At 44.9% G+C, this 10192-nt stretch overlaps 1 protein-coding gene across 2 annotated transcripts in view; it reads right to left on the reverse strand.

Moving 5' to 3' along the window:
- Window positions 1-9753, reverse strand: part of DYM (dymeclin) — a 449579-nt gene extending 439826 nt beyond the window's left edge. Inside the window, exon 1 of one of the 2 annotated variants that reach the window (XM_053571937.1) lies at window positions 9503-9753. The gene's annotated coding sequence lies outside the window, so the exon portion shown is untranslated. The remainder of the gene's footprint in view (window positions 1-9502) is intronic. The other variant, XM_053571938.1, reaches the window with a different exon arrangement.
- Between the last annotated feature and the right edge of the window lie 439 nt (window positions 9754-10192).

Below are 10192 nucleotides of genomic sequence, written 5' to 3' on the forward strand. Positions count from 1 at the left end.
TCAAGTGCCATGGTGTCAGCCCTAGCTCACAGCAATCTCAAACTTCTGGCTTTAAGTGATCCTCCTGCCTCAGATTCCCAATAGTTGTGTCTACAGGCACCCACCACAATGCCTAGCTAATTTTTCTATTTTTAGTAGAGACAGGGTCTCACTCTTGCTGAGGTCAGGCAATTCTCTCGCCTTGGCTTCCCAGAATGTTAAGATTACAGGCGCGAGTGCACAGCCAGGTTACTTATCTTTTCTAACAATAGACAAGTATTAGTTTAAGCAGAAAAAATAACTTTAAAATAAATCGGAGAGATTGTGCTTTACTATTTCACAATTAGATAAACAACCTAATGTGCAAATGCCAAAGAACAGGGCAGGGTTGAAACCCCAAATAAGCAATACCCAAGCTACATCACATTACGGTTATATAATCACAAGGAGCCTGTCCATATTCAATAAAAATCTCCTGAGTGCCCACTATGTGGCCAGCACTATGCAAAGTGACAAGGTTAAAACTGTCAAGAAGTACTGATAAATCAATATGAAACTAGAATATTGCAACTATTCGAGATTCAGGGAAAGCTTCCCAGCAGTCAGGCCGTAAAAGTTAAGACCTGAAGGGTTGGGCAGCGCCTGTGGCTCAAAGAGTAGGGCATCAGTCCCATATATCAGAGGTTGTGGGTTCAAACCCAGCCCCGGTCAAAAACTGCAAAAAAAAACAAAAAGACCTGAAGGGTAAGGATCGGCCTAGCTGGATGTGGAAGTTCAGAAACTCCCAAAGCAAGGAGAACAACATGTGTGAAAGCCTACTGTCAAGAAAAAACAGGCAAAGCCCATTCAAGGAACTAAAGGCAGTTTCAAAATACCTGGAGCAGAGAGGGAATCAAAGTACAAGCCTAAGAGCCAGAACCTCGCAAAGCTGTTGGTTGGTGGTTTACCTGGAGACTCACTAAAGAATATGTCTTCTTAGTCTGCAGTTGCTCATTGTAACCATACTGTTATACACATCACTACAACTTCCATACCATGAACTGCACCCCCCTACATTGATGATTCCACAATACTTAGGTCTAGTCTAGAACTGTCTGGTGAGTGTCAGACCCATATCTGATTGCCTACCATCCATCACCATCTGGTGTCCCAATGGCACCTAAATAACTCAACATGTCTAACATGTCCAAAACTGAAACTTAATCTAAACCCTTCCTTCACTCATTTCCAATTCCTATCATTCTACACCATCTATTCAGATATCCAATTCCAGAAATCTCAGGGAAGAAAAAAAAAACTAATAGTTAAGAGTATATATATATATAATGCTAGATACATAGGAGGTTATTTTCAGTTCAGCTCAGTGTTCACATCTATAATCCTAGCATTTTGGGAGGCCAAGGCTGGAGGATTACTTGAGCTCAGAGGATTGCTTGAGCTCAGGAGTTTGAGATCAGACTGGGCAATACAGTGAGACCCCACCTTTACAAAAATTTTAAAAATTGGCATAGTGGTACAGACCTATAGTCCCAGCCACTCAAGAGACTAAGGCAGGAGGATCACCTGAGGGCAGGACTTTTAGGGCATAGTGAGCTATGATCACATCAATGCACTCTAGCCTGAGAAACAGAAACAGACGTTGTCTCTTGAATAAAGGGAGGGATTTGCACTCTTGAAGGGTCAATGAGGCAGGTGAAATGCCTGAGCTCACAAGTTCCAGACCAGCCTACACAAGTGCGAGAATCTGTCTCTACTAAAAATAGAAAAACTAGACCTGCATAGTAGTGCATGCCTGTAATCTCAGCTACTCGGGAAGCTGAGGCAAGAAGATCATGCAAGCCCAAGAGTTTGAGGTTGCTGTGAGCTATGATGCCACAGCATTCTAACCAGGGCAACAGAGTGAGACTATCTCAAAAAAAAAAAGGGTAGATTGCTTGAGCTCAGAAGTTCAAAACCAGCCTAAGCAATAGTAAGACCCCATCCCTACTAAAAATAGAAAAACTACCTGGGCATCATGGCAAGTACCTGTAGTCCCAGCTACTTGGGAAGCTGAGGCAAGAGGATGAGGCAAGAGGATGACTAGCCTAGGAGTTTGAGGTTACTGCGTGCTATGACCCCATGTTACTCTAGCCTGGGACCACAGAATGAGACTCTGTCTCAAAATAAATTAACTCAGTAATTAATTAATATTTATAAATAAATATATAAAAGGGGGGCTATTTTCATTTAATTCTCTACCAAACATATAAAGGAAATATTAGGCCTATTTTATAGATAAGAAAACTGAAATTCAAAAAGGTTTGGTAACAGGCCAAAGCAAATAAATGACAAAAGTAGGATTCAAGCCTAAAGTTCTTTTTTTTGTTTTTTTTTTTAGACAGAGTCTCACTATGTCACCCTTGGTAGAGTGCCATGGTGTCACAGCTCACAGCAACCTCAAACTCCTGGGCTTAAGCGATTCTCTTGCCTCAGCCTCCCAAGTAGCTGGGACTACAGGCGCCCGCCACAACGCCTTTATTTGTTGTTGTTGTTGCTGTCATTGTTGTTTAGCAGGCCCAGGCCAGGTCCGAACCCACCAGCCCCCGTGCATGTGCCTGGTGCCCCAACCACCGAGCTATGGGTGCCAAGCCCAAGAGTTTTAAGAAGTACATAGGTTGGGCGGCGCCTGTGGCTCAGTGAGTAGGGCGCCAGCCCCATATGCCGAGGGTGGCGGGTTCAAACCCAGCCCCGGCCAAACTGCAACCAAAAAATAGCCGGGCATTGTGGCGGGCGCCTGTAGTCCCAGCTACTCGGGAGGCTGAGGCAAGAGAATCGCTTAAGCCCAGGAGTTGGAGGTTGCTGTGAGCTGTGTGAGGCCACGGCACTCTACCGAGGGCCATAAAGTGAGACTCTGTCTCTACAAAAAAAAAAAAAAAGAAGTATGGCAGAGGGCAGCACCCTGAGGCTCAGTGGGTAGGACGCTGGCCCTGTATACTAAGGGTAGCAGGTTCGAACCCAGCCCGGCCAAACTGCAACAACAACAACAACAAAAAGAAATAGCTGGGCATTGTGGTAGGTGCCTGTAGTCCCAGCTACTAGGGAGGCTGAGGCACAAGAATAGCCTAAGCCCAGGAGTTGGAGGTTGCTGTGAGCTGTGATGCCACAGCACTCTACCGAGGGCAACAAAGTGAGACTGTCTCCAGAAAAAAAAAAAGAAAGAAGAAGAAGTATGGCAGAAACATCTAATCACTTACCTAATCTCTAGTCTTCCCTTCCCTTTAATAACAGAACTCTGACTTTTCTGGCTAGGCACCTACCTGTTCAATCAAAGAACAAACTTAAATCTCTTTATGAGTGGACAGCTACTTTTTTGTCCCTTCCTCCATCCTGCTGCTTGGAATATGGATGTTTCAGCTAGAATTCCTACAGCTCTCCTGGAACCAGAAATCAAGATCCACACACTAGGAACAACAGGGTACAAAGAGGCTAGGTCCCTGATGACAGTGGAGCTACCCTAGCCTTGAATTGTCTACTCCAGACTTCTTGTTTAAGCTATTATCTTTCAGCTCTCTATTACTCAGCCCAACCTAATCCTAACTGACAATAAAGGCTTTGAAAGTATTCTAAGAGAAAGGTAGAGGGATGCATGAGATATTTTAAAAGAAACATTGTCAAAATTCAGTGACTGACTCAACCTAACAAAAAAATTTACTGTCAGTCATATGATATACAAAAGATTTTTTAGGGGCCAGGCAAGGTGGTTCACACCTGTAATCTCAGCACTTGGGAAGTCAAGGCTGGTGGATTGCCTGAGCTCATAGGTTGGGGACCAGCCTGAGCAAGAGCAAGAACCCCGTCTCTAAAAATAGGCAGGCACTGTGGCAGGCGCCTGTAGTCCCAGCTACTTGGGAGGCTGAGACAAGAGAATTGCTCAAGCCTAAGAGTTTGAGGTTGCTGTGAGCTATGTTGCCATAGCACTCTACTGAGGGGGACAAAATGAAACTCTGTCTCAAAAAAAAAAAAAAAGATTTTATTAAAAAAAATTCTTCCTTATTAAAGTTTTAGCCACTTTTGTGTCCACATTTTTAAAGAATGTCATAAAAATTAGAGAAGATATCAAAAAATACTAACCAAACTTCCTTAGAGGAATGAAGGAGGACACATAAGTATAGCTGTCCCCAACCCCACTAGTTTAAATTATTGTCTAAAAATAATATGAGAATAACTTACAAACTCTTTATAAGCAGAGCCTTAGATGCCACTAAAAACAATAGTAGGGAAAATAATCTCAAAGGCAGGAGCAGAAACTTAATAACTTCCACTGCACTTCCTGCTAACTCCCATTGCATTTCCTGCTAACTGGTACACTAAAACACACCACCATCAGAGAGGCAAGACCCTCACACCTAGAGACAGCCAAGACTTCAAGAGCTACGCAGAAAGTGGAACCCCACAGGAAGCAGGATACCAAACTACAGGGCTTTAGGAAATCCTTTCCACCTCTAAAATTAGTCTAATCTCTGGCTTTGGGAAAGGTAGAACACCAAAGGCCCCTTGTCACTCTGATTTTCAGGCCAACAACACTCAACCATGCCTAGGTAAGCCACAGAATGGGAACTTGAGAAGAAACTGGCTTCAAGTCCGTATCTCACAGTAGCCCATTCCACCTGAAAATTGTCTCTGACTTTCATTAAAATTTTCTCCTCTTCTTACAAAATTGGGGGTGCTTTTATCTCCCACTGGGACCCAGAGTCCCTGCCCTCTCACCCTGGGCAAGAGAACCATCATTGCCCCAGAGTGTCCTGTATTTTAAGTATCAGTTTAGAATTTTAAATACACACACATGTATTTAGATTACAAGTGTATAATTTTTTCATGAATATGAAAAAAGAGACCAAAATGAAATATAGAAAAATTTTACATGGAGTTATCATACTTTTATACTTTATTATTCTTAAAGGTCTCATTTTACCAAAATGAGTATCACGGCTATTTCCCACATATTTGTTTGCAGTCACTAAAAAGAAAAATGAAACAGTCCTCTCTCTACCTCTAACCATTCCCATTACCTACTTTTTTTTTTTTTGCAGTTTTTTGGCCGGGGCTGGATTTGAACGCCACCTCTGGCATATGGGGCCAGCACCTACTCCTTTGAGCCACAGGTGCCACCCTCCCATTATCTACAATTCTAGCAAAGGATGGCCCTCTCATTGCATATATCTACTTTCCTAAACTTCAGTAAAATATTCCAAAACACATTTTGGATGGCAGAATAAATAACTTCCAAAAATGTCCACATCCTAATCCATGAGAACGTGGCTATGTTACCTGCAAAAGGGACCAAAGACCTTGAGATGGAGGGAAATTATACTGAACTATCCGACTGGACCTGATATAATCATACAGGTCATCAAAAACAGAACTATTCCAGCTTCGGTCACAGATGAGACCACAGAAGAATGATCAGAGGAATGCAACAATGGTGGCTTTGAACATGGAGGAAAGGGGCCACAAGCCAAGGAGAATGGCAACCCCTAGTAGCTGGAAGAGCAAGGAAATAGGTGCCCCCCTACAAACCTCCACCAAGGAATACAGCCTTGCCGATACACTGATTTTAGCCTAGTGAGAAACACTTCAGACTTATAACCCACAGAATTATAAAATAATAAATATGTTATTTAAGCCACTAAATTTATAATTTGTTATAGCAGTCACAGAAAACCAATATACACAGATCAAACAATCTCATAATATGTGAAATTATCTAGAGAAGAAAAGCATAATCAAATTGCCCAAATATTTGAAGCAATATAAGGAAGAGTGATTTGTACATGTTGCCAAATATTTCATTTTTATTTCTCTCCTGCCCTTGCAAAATTCCATTAGTTTAAAAGCCAGCCCAAATGACAATTCTTCAAACTTTCTGTAGAATAATGAGACGTATTAATCAAAAAAAATGGAACACTCAGAGGCCCAGCAGAATGGCTCACACCTGTAATCACAGCACTTTGGAAGTCTGAGAAGGAGGACTGCTTGAGGCTAGGAGTTTGAGACCAACCTGGAAAACACAGACACCACATCTACAAAAAAAATATTTTTAACTATCCAGGAGCACACCTGTAGTTCCAGCCATTTGGGAGGCTGAAGGAGAAGAAAGGTTAAGGCCAGGAATTCAAGGCTGCAGTGCACTATGATCGAATCACTGCTCTCCAGCCTGGGCGACAGAGCAGGACCATGTCTCTAGGGGGGAAAAAAAAGGATAGCAGTATCTAGTGGAAAAACCAGGAGACAATTACACTATTTTTACAGAGTCTTCCCTTGTATCAAAGGGGAAGGCTCCTTTTTTTTTTTCTTTTGGAGACAGAGTCTTACTTTGTTGTCCTCAGTACAGTGCCGTGGCATCACAGCTCACAGCAAACTCAAACTCTTGGGCAAAAGTGATTCTCTTGCCTCAGCCTCCCCAGTACCTGGGACTACAGACACTCGCCACAACGCCCGGCTATTTTTAGAGACAGGGTCTCCCTCTTGCTCAGGCTGGTCTGGAACCTGTGAGCTCAGGCAATCAACCCGCCTCAGCCTTCCAGTGTGCTAGAATTATAGGCATAGCCACGGAGCCCAGCCAGGATGCTACCTTTTTTTAAAAACACAGGCCAGATGCAGTGGCTCACACCTATAATCCCAGCACTTTGCAAGACTTAGCCAGGAGGATCACTTGAGACCAGACGTTTAAGACCATCCTAGGCAAACACAGGAAACCTAGTCTCTACAAAATATTTTAAAAATTAGCCAGCAATGGTAGCACACACCTTGTTACTTGGGAGGCTGAGGCAGGAAAGATTACTTAAGCCCAGGACTTTGAGGTAACAGTGAGTTATGATTGTGGGCAAGTGCAGATCACTAGAGCAAGAGCCTGTCTCTATAAAACAAAATAAATTTAAAAAGAAATATACAGTAAGTCCTTCTAGATATCGCTAATATTAAGAACTTAACTATTATTTTTTGTAAGTGTAACAATGATATTGTTGGCTGAAAGAGTGACTCAGTCTTCTCTTGATATATACCAAAGTATTTACAGATGAAATAGTATGCCTATGATTTACTTTAAAATAATTGGGAGTGGGGACAGAAATGGATGGAGATATAGATGAAACTAAATTGGCATGAGTTAGTAATTATTGGAGCTGGGTAATTTGTATGTGGGAGTACATTACATTATTTCACTGTTTGAACTTTTTTTTTTTTGCCAGAGTTTTACTCTGTTCTCCTGGGTAGAGTGCAGTATCATCATAGCTCACAGCAACCTCGAACTCTTGGGCTCAAGCAATCCTTGCATCAGTTTTTTATTTTTAGTAGAAATGGGGTCTCACTCTAACTCAGGCTGAACTCAAACTAATGAGCTTAAGCAATCTGCCTGCCTTGGCCTCCCAGAGTCCTAGGATTACAAGAGTGAGCCACCACTCCCAGCCTTGAATTTTTCTACATTTAAAAGTGCAAGAAGTCGAGTTCCTGCTTCGACAGACTCCCGGCTCCGTGTGTTCCTGTTCGGCCGTCGATGCTCACCATCCCGCTCAGCCCCTGGGACAAGATCGGACTGGCCCCGATCTTCCCTCAACTGCGACTGCCGGAGGACCCGGCAATATTTTACAGAGTTTGAGTTGACGATGCCTTCTTTATTGCAGCCTCCATAAAAGTCCAAAAGAACAGGTTTGATGGAGCTTCTGTATAGCTGAACCCATGGAGGCTCCTGGAGGGCAGCGCACACAGGGAAGATGAAGAACCTCAGAGCTGCTTCCCCACCCCTGTCCTATGCAGCTTTTCATCTGTATCATTTGTAATATTCTTTATAATAAACTAGTAAACTCCTGGTTTACATCCCTCAAAAAAAAAAAAAAAGTGCAAGAAGTCTAGGCAAAGTGGCACATGCCTGTAATCCCAGCACTTATGAGGTTAAGGAGGGTAGGACTGCCTAAACTCATGAGTTCGAGACCAGCTTGAACCAGAGAAAGACCCTGTCTCTAAAAAATAGCCGAGTTATGTGGCAGGCACTTGTAGTCCCAGCTACTTGGGAAGTTGAGGCATGAGAATCACTTGAGCCCAAGAGTTTGAGGTTGCTGTGAGCTATGATGCCACAACACTCTACCAAGGGCAACAAAGTGAGACTCGTTTCAAAGAAAAAAAAAAGGTGCAAGAACAAAAAAAAGTCCTTGACCCATCTGTCATAACATAGACTTCATAAAAGCTGAATCTCTTTCCTTAACATTGCCCCAACCTCAATTCTCTGCCACTTAATCCACTTACAACCAATAGCTTCATCAATTATTCTTCTTTAATCCCAATGTATTTTGCCCTATGTATTAACTTTATAAGCTTAAGCAAGTCACCTAACCTAAAAGGCTGGTTCTTTACTTGCAAAATGAGAATACTCGCACTTGACCAGCCTATCTCTGAGTTGCTAAGAGGATTATCTAAAATAAAAACTACACAGCTAGAAATCCACATATTCATAAATTTCATCCTGTAGATCCTCTAACCTTCCACCTCCAGTTCCTCTTTTGAGCCATCATCAGCCCAAGCCCCTGGGTTCCTTGGTGTAACGTTACACTTCTCTCCACCACCTCCACTCCCCAAGTTTTTCCTATCTTTCAGCACAGAGCCCTCTCTACACACCTCTTTCCAACTTCCCCTCTCTTTGAAGGTTCTCACTCTATCTGCACCCCCAGTCAGTAAATCCTGAGTACACCTTTTGCTGACTCTAATACCATCATCCCACCTGTTCCCCACCACTTTTCAGTACTTTGATCCAATCAGCTTTATCACCCCACCACTTTCAAACCCCACTATTGCCCCAATTCACAAACATTCACCCTTTCACCCGTAAACACAATTCCTCACAAAAATTTATGGGACAGGAAGCAGACTGGTAGTTGCAGTGGGCGGGAGAGAAAGGGAATGAGGAGTGATTACCAATAAGTATGGGCTTCTTTGGGGGGGGGGGGTGATAAAAATGTTCCAAAATTAAATGGTGGTGACGGTTCCACAACCCCGTGAGTATTCTAAAACCACTAATTTGTACTTATAAAGGGTGAATTTTACGGTATGTGAATTACTTCTCAATAAAATGTGTACGTAAAAAAGAAAAATCAACAACTATTGCTCACTCTGCCAATCACACACCCATTTGTCAAGCCAGCATCGCCCCATCTCCGGAAGCACCGACCCGCCCTTCGGTATCCCACCAAGTCCCAACACCAGAGTGGGACAGAAGTCCCTCCCACTCTGGATCAACACGCCCCTCGCCGCTGCGTGGGGAGAGGGCTCAAGGGGCCGCTCTCGCGGCTCAGACACAGCCCCTGCCGGCTGGCCCAGGCCCCCACTGGCAGGGAAGGGCCCCTTGGCCGCCGCGCTGGCGGAGCTGCCCCTCACCTACCCGCGCTGACGGGGAGAGGTGTCCCCTAACCCGCTCTGACAAGGGGCGGGGGCGCAGGAGGGGGCCCGCCGGGCTTCCTAGCAGGGCCGCGCTGCTGGGGGCGGCGCCACAGCCCACCTGTCTCAGCCCGGGAGATCTGTTTCCAGCGCCGACAGACGGACCGACAGGCTGGTGGCAGAGGGAATCCGTCGCCACCGCAGCCCAGAGTGGCGCACGCCGGCTCAGGCCTCCACGTTTCCACGTCTCTCCGGGTCCGGCTCCGCTCCGGCTCCGGCTGCAGCTCGGATCCGTCTTAGCTCCAGCCCCGGCCGCGTCGATGCCGAGGCCGGGAGGTGGCGAGAGAAGAGGGAAGCGACCGTGAACGCGGCTGGGCGCGCGCCGGCCGGGTGGTCACGTGGCGCATGATGCGCGGGGCCCTCTGGGAAATGTAGTCCCTCAGATGCCCCTGGTTTCTCCGCCCTCCTAGCACCTCCTGGACAGCTACAAAGCCACGTGGCCAAATCGCTGGAGTCCTCACTTACCCTACACCACTTGGTCTGGAGACTTAGGCCTGTTAAAATAGGCCTACGTTAATTCTGACTTAACCATCCCTTCGGGCACGACGGGGTGCTTCACACCAGTAACCCCAACACTCTGGAAGGACCGGGTGGGTAAATTGAGCTCACAGATTTGAGACCAGACTGAGCCAGAGCCAGACCTGATCTCTAAGACTCTGTTTCAAAAAAAAATTAAAATAGCTGGGCTATTTTTGTGGCGGACACCTGTAGTCCCAGCTACTTGAGGGGCTCAGACAAGAGGATCACTTAA

Source organism: Nycticebus coucang, chromosome 19 (genome assembly GCF_027406575.1).
Source record: "Nycticebus coucang isolate mNycCou1 chromosome 19, mNycCou1.pri, whole genome shotgun sequence".
Taxonomy (NCBI): Eukaryota; Metazoa; Chordata; class Mammalia; order Primates; family Lorisidae; genus Nycticebus; species Nycticebus coucang.